Genomic DNA, 9,046 nt, shown 5'->3' on the forward strand with positions numbered 1-9,046 from the left:
CATTATAAATACATTGGAGCACCCAGGTATAACTCATACTCTGATTCTACTCAATACCTGCTTAATACCCTTGCTAACTTAAGCATCGGAGTCCCTTGCAGGTACCCCCCACCCTCTGGGGACGAAGGATCAGCAGGACTTTCAGTCTTACAAGTCAGACACACCAGCTCCGGCCGCTACACACCTGCCGAACACGTCGGCTCCGACCAACACAGAAGATCTCGACCGAGATCGACCTACAGTTTTAGGTAACCCTCGGAACAGTTGGTATATTTGGTAGGTGCTGACATTCTTCTTCCTTGAGCATAGCCACTTGTCTGAGGTTTCTGACTAGATCCTTCACTATGAAGCTGCATTTGTGACCCATCTGTAGAACAATGGAGTAATTGTGAATGTGAGTAATGAAGGGAAGAGCATATAGAATTGTGGTTTAGTTACGTACGTGAGCAATAATGGTGATGTCAAGAGTGTTCCCAAATGGAAAGACGTTACTAATGGAAATGGAAAGATGAAGGAGTTAAAGTTGGGAGAGTATTTGGATGAGAATGCCGCATTGAGTGGCACAGTGGATTTTGATGAGCACTTGCTTCCCCAACACAATACAAGGTCCATAGAGAGGACATGTTACGACTTACGGCCGAAAACAAAGACCATACATATATAGGAGTCACAGTCGAAGACATGCTTTCTGTCCAAAAAAAAAGCATGCTTAATGCTTTTGATGGATAACATTAATATACCATCTCATCTGATCAAACATGTTGAGCGTTTCTGGTTTATAAGACCCAACATACAACCAAATCATATAGTTACGGAGAACCTTAAACTAAAAAGTTATTGAATCATCTATAGAACAAGAAAGCAGGAGCAGTGGAGGAAAAGTGAAGGAGCAGGAGCAGGAGGGAAAGGTGATTAAGATTAAGAGATGTGTGTGCACGCGTAAGTTTGAATATTAGGTGTAGCCTTGTCTACAAGCTGGTGTTCCAGCACTGCCATTTCATCACCGCCAATCCTAATTCCAATTCCAATTCCAATCCCCAACGAGGAGCCTTCATCGTTCTTTACCTCTGTCTTCAGCTTCTCCTCTGAAAACCCTAGGATCGAGGAAACCCGCGGCCTCATGCATCTCTTCCCCGACCAAGATCCCCTTTCTACCCTCCCTTTTGGACGCAAACCCTTCGTCTGTGTCGTCGGTGTCCCCAATCACATGACCTACGCGACTTCTGCCAGCTCTGTGGTACCTTCCTTCACCACATCCTTTAGATGCGCATTGTCAGGTACTATCCTACCTCCTTCCCCCGTCTGTTCTTCCCTTCACTACTCTCTCACTTTCTTTCCTTCTTGCTTCAGAATGGGTAGAATGGAAGATCAGTACAGCATTTTGATCTGCTTCAACGATCAAGGCTCCACCGACAGCTTGTTAAAGCATTACAATGGCCGCCGTTTCTCCTCTATGGAGGTCCTTTTCCATTCTCTTTTTTCCATTAGCTGCCTCTCTCACTGCCTCTTACTTGTTCTTCTTATTTCAATTGTAGGTTGAGGTTTGCTGTGTTCTTTTCATGTTGGATGTGCAGTACACTGGTTCTGTTGAACATGCCCAACCATCCAATGCTACCTCCACTGAACAGCCCACATGTCCAGTTTGCCTTGGTACAACATCCCCTTTAGATATGCATTGCCTACTCTCACTATTATATTATCCATCACCATCTATGACTCTGACCGTATTTTGTGTTGTCTGCAGAGTCGTTAGATCAAGACACACCAGTGGAATTCTCACTACTATATGTAATCATTCCTTTCATTGTTCGTGCATATCAAAATGGGCTGATTCTTCTTGTCCTGTAAGTCCCTCTAGAGCCAATTTTTTTCTATTCATCACATTCATTAACATGTACATAGTGTACACTTGACTTTGCTGTTTTAACTATTTTGCGTGCTTGCCAGGTTGGGTGTTTGAATTCATTGTTCTTTTCGGACTTTTCATTAATTTAGCTAGCATGTCTAAATAAGTTTGATGTAGTTCTAGTTATTGAATCTCTGTACTTGTCTGCTTAGTAATTTCCCACTATTTTATTCAGGTGTGCCGCTATTGCCAACAACAAGCTGAAAAATCCATATGTTCTATTTGTCTGAACACTAAGAACCTTTGGATATGTATTATATGCGGGTTTGTTGGCTGTGGAAGGTGAGAGAATTTCTCTTCAACCCTTATTTTTTGTACTTCTTCTTTCCTGAATGTATCCCATCCATATGTATCTTATTCCTGAGACAATGGTGTCTCAGATATAAAGCAGGACATGCCATCATGCACTCAAAAGAGACACAACATTGCTATGCCCTAGATATGGAAACCAAACGTGTGTGGGATTTTGTGGGAGACAACTACGTTCATAGACTTATTCAGTCCAAAACCGATAGGAAGTTGGTTGAGCTGAACACTCACTGTGTTCATGCAGAGAATGGCTGTGGAAGTTGCAGCTGTGAAGATAATTCTATGAGCGAGGCGTTACTTAATAGTAAAGTTGAAGCTGTAATGTTGCAAAACTAGTCAAATAGTTTTTTCTAAAATCTTGGCTTCTGTAAGTTTAATTTTATTTTTTACATTTGCAGATTATCAATGAGTACAATGAGTTGCTTGCTACTCAACTTGAAAACCAAAAATCTGTAAGTGGATTCTAGTAGTCATTTACAGTGAATCGGCTGAGGCTGCATCATGTCCAACATCCTCGTATTGCTCACTTTTCTATGTGTTTATTGAAGTATTTTGAGTCGTTGTTGCAAGAGGTAAAAGAAGAAACTGAGAGAAAAATCTCTAAAGCTGTTCAAAAGGCTGTCAGACTTAAACAGCAGAAGATTCAGGCCAAGATTGACAGATGTAACAAAGAGAAAAAATTTCTGGAGGAGGTAATAAGTTGTAATCCATTGTTAAGAATTTCTTATGAAAAATTCCCATTCCATAATCACAGGACCTCATTAATATATCATAAGGACTGGAAATTGTATTACAAATGTTTATATGTGTTTTGTGTCTGCCGCTTAATAAGAATCTTGTTAAAAATGAGGATGCTTGGAAAGCAAAGTTGCTTGAGATTGAGGAGAGGCAATCTTTTTCATCTTTTATATCTTTCTTATGGGTGATGTGCTCTTCATAAAATAGTTACTCTTTATGTGCTACTTATTTAGTATGAGGATTCTTTGATTAAACCAAATGTCCATAATTACTGCTTTCATGTTTGTTTGGCAATTTTAGTGATTTCGATTATGTAATTCTGGTTTTACTGATTCCTATTACTTGAGCTTTAGTGGTTGGAAATTTGGTCCAAAGGTCTGAAAAGTGAATGGTGTGACTTGTTTCTAGGAAAAAAATTCTTTAAACGGTCGGAGAAGAGAGTAGCAAGAATGGAAGAGATGGTTAAAGTACCGTTTTCCTTAATATATTTGTATATTGGTTGATGGTGGGAGTTAAACTTGTACAGTAGTTATTTAATATTTATAAGGACATACTTATGCATATCATACAACACAAATGGATCGGCTATTTGATATTATCTTAAACTCTGCAGCTAAGATATCTCATGACTTGTCTAGATGATGCGAAGCCGGAACAACAACAGTTTCCTAAGCATAACGAAATAAAAGATGGGCTTTTGTCTGCCTCATCAAAGGAATCCTCATCAACTACTAACTCTCAGCTTGGCAAAAATCCATAAATACAAGAATCATCTGACTAAAGTCCTCACACTGATTTGAATCAATCGTGTTATGTTCATGCGCTCATACAAATTGTGCAAATGGATCCATTAGTATAGATGTTTTAACCTGAAATGTTTGTTGTTTCGAACTGTGGTGTATACCTTGAATCTATTCAGTTATGTAAATAGAGTACTAATATTGGATTGATGCCATAAAAACGCAAACAAATAAATCATTTCAATGAAGGTATGGCAAAGTCAATAAAATTGTAGGTAAATTTTATGACGATAAATATTGCGCAAGTTAATAAAAAAAGGTTAATTGTTAGTTGATTAAGTTAGTTTATTATTATTATTATTGTTGTTGTTGTTGTTGTTGTTGTTGTTGTTGTTAACGATAAAATGTAAAACTAACAAGCCACATGAAATGCGAAGCTGAGTGGAGAGATAATATTCAATTGAAGAAATGTCGTTCGAGATTACCATCACAGTTTAGTGTATTATGTAATGCATGAACACAATAATGCTATTCGTAAGTCGAGCAACTCGGATCGCTTTCAATTCTATTTGTATATATTATCTTTTACGTATAAATTAAGCAAAACAAGATGATACACTCATGATACATAGATTTGTTCACATTTTGGCCAATAGTGAAGCTTGTTTCCCAAAATATTTTATTGTCTTTATTTATTATTTTTTTTCCTAACACAGTTTTGCTACTGGCTAGAGAGTAAAGAAAAATATTCACCGTCATCTTATATCGTATACAAAAGACATCATATTATTTGTCAAGAGAAGAGTAAAATGTTAGGGGATTAAATCAACATTTTTAGTAAATAAAAAATATTAATTAGTGTTGATTCAAATACAAGAAAAAAGAAAATGTTGGAAGTAATGTTATTATTTATATTCAAGGATATCATGTCCATGTAATGCAGCTATGAAGTCAAAGAATGAAGACAAGAGTAACTGTTTCGAGGGTTACCTGAAACTGTAGGTCGATCTCGGATGAGATCTTCTGCGTTGGTCGGAGCCGACGTGTCCGGCAGGTTCACGGCAGTGGGAGCTGATGTGTCCGACTTGTTGGATTTGGTGGTGGTGCTGATCCTTTGTCCCCGGAGGGTGGGGGGTACCTGCAAGGGACTCCGATGCTTAAGTTAGCAAGGGTATTAAGCAGGTAATGAGTAGAATCTGAGTATGAGTTATACCTGGGTGCTCTAGTGTATTTATAATGGTGAGATATGGCCTCCTGTGGATAAGATAAGTTAGTTATTTTTATCTTATCTTTATCTTATCTTTAAGTGAGGTCATCTTTAAGGGAACCGCCTTTATCTCTATGGGCTTGGGCTGCCCTTGGATTTGGGACGTGTTCCTCTATTTGGGCCCTTTTGGGCTTTTTTGTGACTTGGCCGAGCTCTTTGAGAAGAGGTCGGGTTGTCCTGACCTCAAAGAGGTCGGTCGCTTTGTCTGTAGAACATCCCAGGTCGGACAGTTCGACCCAGGGTATGAACAGTGCCCCTGCTTGAGCTCGGTCTTCTTTTTTGAGGCCGAGTCCTTTACTTCGGTCATTCTTTGGTGAAGCCGAACTCAAGCATTTTGTCGATTCCTTTGTATCAGTTTTGAATGCAGAACGTTTCCTCTAGAAGACGCGCGCTTTTATACCGGCGCTTTTTTGGGAACGTGCGAGGGTTTAATGCTTTTAATTTTGAGCATTAATTGCCCTGTTTCCCTTAGGCTCTTTTACTTTGGATTTTGAAAACCTGAAAACGGTTTCTCTTCTTTTGCTCTTTCGTATCTTCTTTTCTCCACTCTTCTATTTTTTCGTTTGCGTTTCTGTTTTCCTTTCGTTGCGGCGTCATTTGGTGTTGGAGCTTGGGGTCTTTGTATTTCTTCCAGCGACATTGCTCTTGTTCGCATTCCCAGATTTCGTCTTCCTCCTTTGGGGCTTGTTCTTTCCAGGTTGGTAATAGCTTTTCTCGTCTTCTTCGTGGCTTCGTCTTTAATTTTGGTGAAGTTCTGGTTTTTCATGTTTGAAAGTTTGGATCATTTGCGATTTTTTACTCATTGCTGTGATATGCTTTTCTTATCTTCCTTCTTGTGGTTTTTCTTGGAATTTCTGTTGAGGCTTTCTGGGGTTTTACTGTTGCTTTCTGGTTGCTTTTGATACTGGTGGAAGATCTGTTTCTTACTTTTGGAGATTGCTTCCTGTCTGATCTTTTTTCAAAAAAGGTTACGTCTTTAATGGTCCCATGCTTTGTTGCTTTTGAGAATGTTTTTGTTTGGTAGGCTCTGTAATGATTTGCTGTGTTTTTTCTTTGATGAAAAGCGCTTGTTGTTTTGAATCCTTTTTTCAGAAATGCTTGGGATGTGATCTGGAAACCTTGCATTATTGCTGCCTCCAAAGGATGTCCCGGGACTTTTGGTTTGAGTCTTGGGGTTTTCCTTTTCTTGCTTTTCATTGCCTCAGAAGTATTGACCGAGTTGTTTTCCCCTTTGTCCGAGATGTTTGTAGTAACCAAATTTTCTTTTCTTACTTGTAGGATTTAGTTGGCCTCATGTCTTCTCGAAATAACATTGTAGAGATGTCTTCCAGAGTTCCCGAGGGGATGTCTGATTGGCTGGACTCCCTTGTTTTGTTGTGTGTTTCCGTTGTGGACGCTGAATTTTGCACAGAGCTGAGGAAGCGTCATAGGATTTGTGGTAACAATGCTCGCGAGGGGGATTACGAGCTTGTTGCTCCTGATTCTGATGAGAGGGTTTGCTTTCTGACTTCCATTGAGAGGGAGCGTCCCTTCTTCTATGCCTATGAATACTTTTTCAGCCAGTTGAATGTTACTTTTCCTTTTACTGCTTTTGAAACCGACCTGTTGTGGTCGTGTAATATTGCTCAATCCCAGCTTCACCCCAATTCCTGGGGTTTTATTAAAATTTTTCAACTTCTCTACCGTGAACTAGATGTAACACCCTCCCAGACTCTGTTTCTTTACTTGTTTGTTTCTGCCAAGCCTGGCGGTTCTTCAAAAAAGAAGGCTTCTTGGGTTTCTTTCCGGTCCGCCCAGGGCCATAAAGTGTTTGCGATGTATGATGAGTCCTTTAAGGACTTCAAGAACTACTTTTTTAGAGTTCGAGCTGTTGAGGGGGCCCGCCCCTTTTTTCTTGATGAAAATTACGAGCCTGCTTTTCCTCTAGAGTGGCAAAAGAATGTAAGAGTGCCACGTTACACATGGGAAATGCTTAGTGAGGTTGAGCAGGCTTTTATAGTTGTTCTTGAAGATTTGTGGGGGAAGCCTCCCCATCTAGATACGAAGAGATTTTTGAGTGACCCATCTTTGGTTCGGGCTGCTTTGGGTACTACTATCTGCTTTATTTTTATACTTGCTCCCGAGCTTTTTCTTCTCCTATGTTGTAACTTGTCTTTTGTGGTTGATTTTGTGTTCTTCAGAGATGTCGAAGAATAATGATTCTATGAAGGCCTTTAAGAAAGCGAAGAAGGCAACTGCTGCTTTAAACATTTCAGCCAAAGTGGTCGGCGAGGGATCTTCCCAGGTTCTAGTTAAACCTCCTATTCCGAATTCTCCTGGGCTGAGGAAAGTAATTCCTACTCCTCGGGTTCGTCTGGTCGATCCTCCACAATCTTCTACAGTAGCTCCTGGTGCCCCTCCTAGCAAGAAGCAAAAAACATCCGAGCCTTTTAACTTGGATGCCCCGGACTTTGATGCCATTGAGTTTGTTGACCAGCAAATTGCCCCCTATGGTGGGCTTTCCATGGACGACGTGTCTCTTCTTCAGCATCTGAATTTTATCACTAAAAATAGTGTGATTATGGCTCATATGGGTGCGGCTATTTTTCGAACAATTCAGGGGATTCCGATTCATGCCACCAAATCTTTTATGGAGGAAGCCAAGTCAGAATTTGATCGAATCAAGGGTCTGAAGGAGGAGTTGGAGGTGAAGTTGGTCAAGGTGGAGAAGGAACTGAAGGGTGAGAAGGCCAGCTCTATTGCCCTTGCTGCTTCTTTGAAGCTGGCCGAAGACATGGCGTTGAAACATAAGGATAGCTATGTCTCGGCTTATAGGGAATTGATGCGTCTTCGGGAGGATTTGGAAACAGCTCGGGTTAATTATGGTGAGCTTCAGGGTCACCTTGTGGGTAGCGTAACTGCTGCCACCGAGAACCTGATGGAGCAGTTCCGGGTTGTAGCTCCTAATGCCGACTTGACTCTCATCAGCCTGGACAATGTCGTGAGAGATGGAAAGATTGTCCCTGATGACCAGGATGATGATGAGACTGATCCTCCCCCCATGCCTTCTCTTAAGGTGTCGACCTCCTCTGTTCCCCCTGTTACATCTGATCTGGAATGCCAGATTTTGAACCGGGAGGATGGGACCGTAGATGCTGTGCCCCTTCAGACTCGCCGTCCTTCTCCCTAAACTGATGCTGCTGTGAAGGCTCCTGATCTTAGCTGATCTTTTTTTTCCTTGGATATTTTGTGTAAATGGCCCGTTTTGTGGGTTTTTTTGAACTGTTTATTATTTTGTTTGATTACTGACACTTTTCAGTTGTCTGCTTGGCAACTTTACAAAAAAGTAGCTTTCTGAGGTTGGCTTTTGGTGACCTCTTTGAAGCTTTATCGTATTATGCATGATATCCGTTGGAACTTTACTGTCTGGCCCCTTTAGGTTGCTTTCGTGCTTGTCGCTTGTAGCTTGGATCCTTTTGAGGCCGTGTATGTGGGGGGGGGTCCAACTTGTTTCTCGGTTTCCTTGTTTTTGTTTGTATTTTTAGCGCCTCGTAACCGATTTCTTTTTGTTGGTCCCCTTCTAAGTTATTTTTGTAATCCTCGTTCCCGGACTTTTTGTCAGGGATTACTTTCATAACTTATTTTTGTGGGAGACCGACTTCGTTAGGTCGATCTTTTCCGAGTTGTTTTTGTAATCCTCTTTCTTGGACCTTTTATTAGGTCTCTTTCAGGGATTACTTTTACACTTGTTCCGTAGGAGACCGACTTCGTTAGGTTGATCTCTACTAAGTTGTTTTTGTAATCCTCTTTCTTGGACCTTTGTTAGGTCTCTTTCAGGGATTACTTTTACAGCTTGTTTTGTAGGAGACCGACTTCGTTAGGTCGATCTCTTCTAAGTTGTTTTTGTAATCCTCTTTCTTGGACCTTTGTTAGGTCTCTTTCAGGGATTACTTTTACAACTTGTTTAGTGATAGGAGTCCGACTTGGTTGTGTTGGTCTCCTTTAAGTTATTTTTCGTAGTCCTATTTCTTGGATCTTTGTCAGATCTCTTTTCAGGGACTACTTGTATAACTTTTTTTTAGTGATAGGAGTCTGACTTGGTTGTAT

General features: G+C 40.5%; 1 pseudogene; it reads left to right on the plus strand.

Moving 5' to 3' along the window:
- Positions 1–949: 949 nt before the first annotated feature.
- Positions 950–3,269, plus strand: LOC107496342 (BRAP2 RING ZnF UBP domain-containing protein 2-like; annotated as a pseudogene).
- The last annotated feature ends 5,777 nt before the right edge of the window (positions 3,270–9,046 follow it).

This window comes from Arachis duranensis, chromosome 1, assembly GCF_000817695.3.
Source record: "Arachis duranensis cultivar V14167 chromosome 1, aradu.V14167.gnm2.J7QH, whole genome shotgun sequence".
NCBI lineage: Eukaryota > Viridiplantae > Streptophyta > Magnoliopsida > Fabales > Fabaceae > Arachis > Arachis duranensis.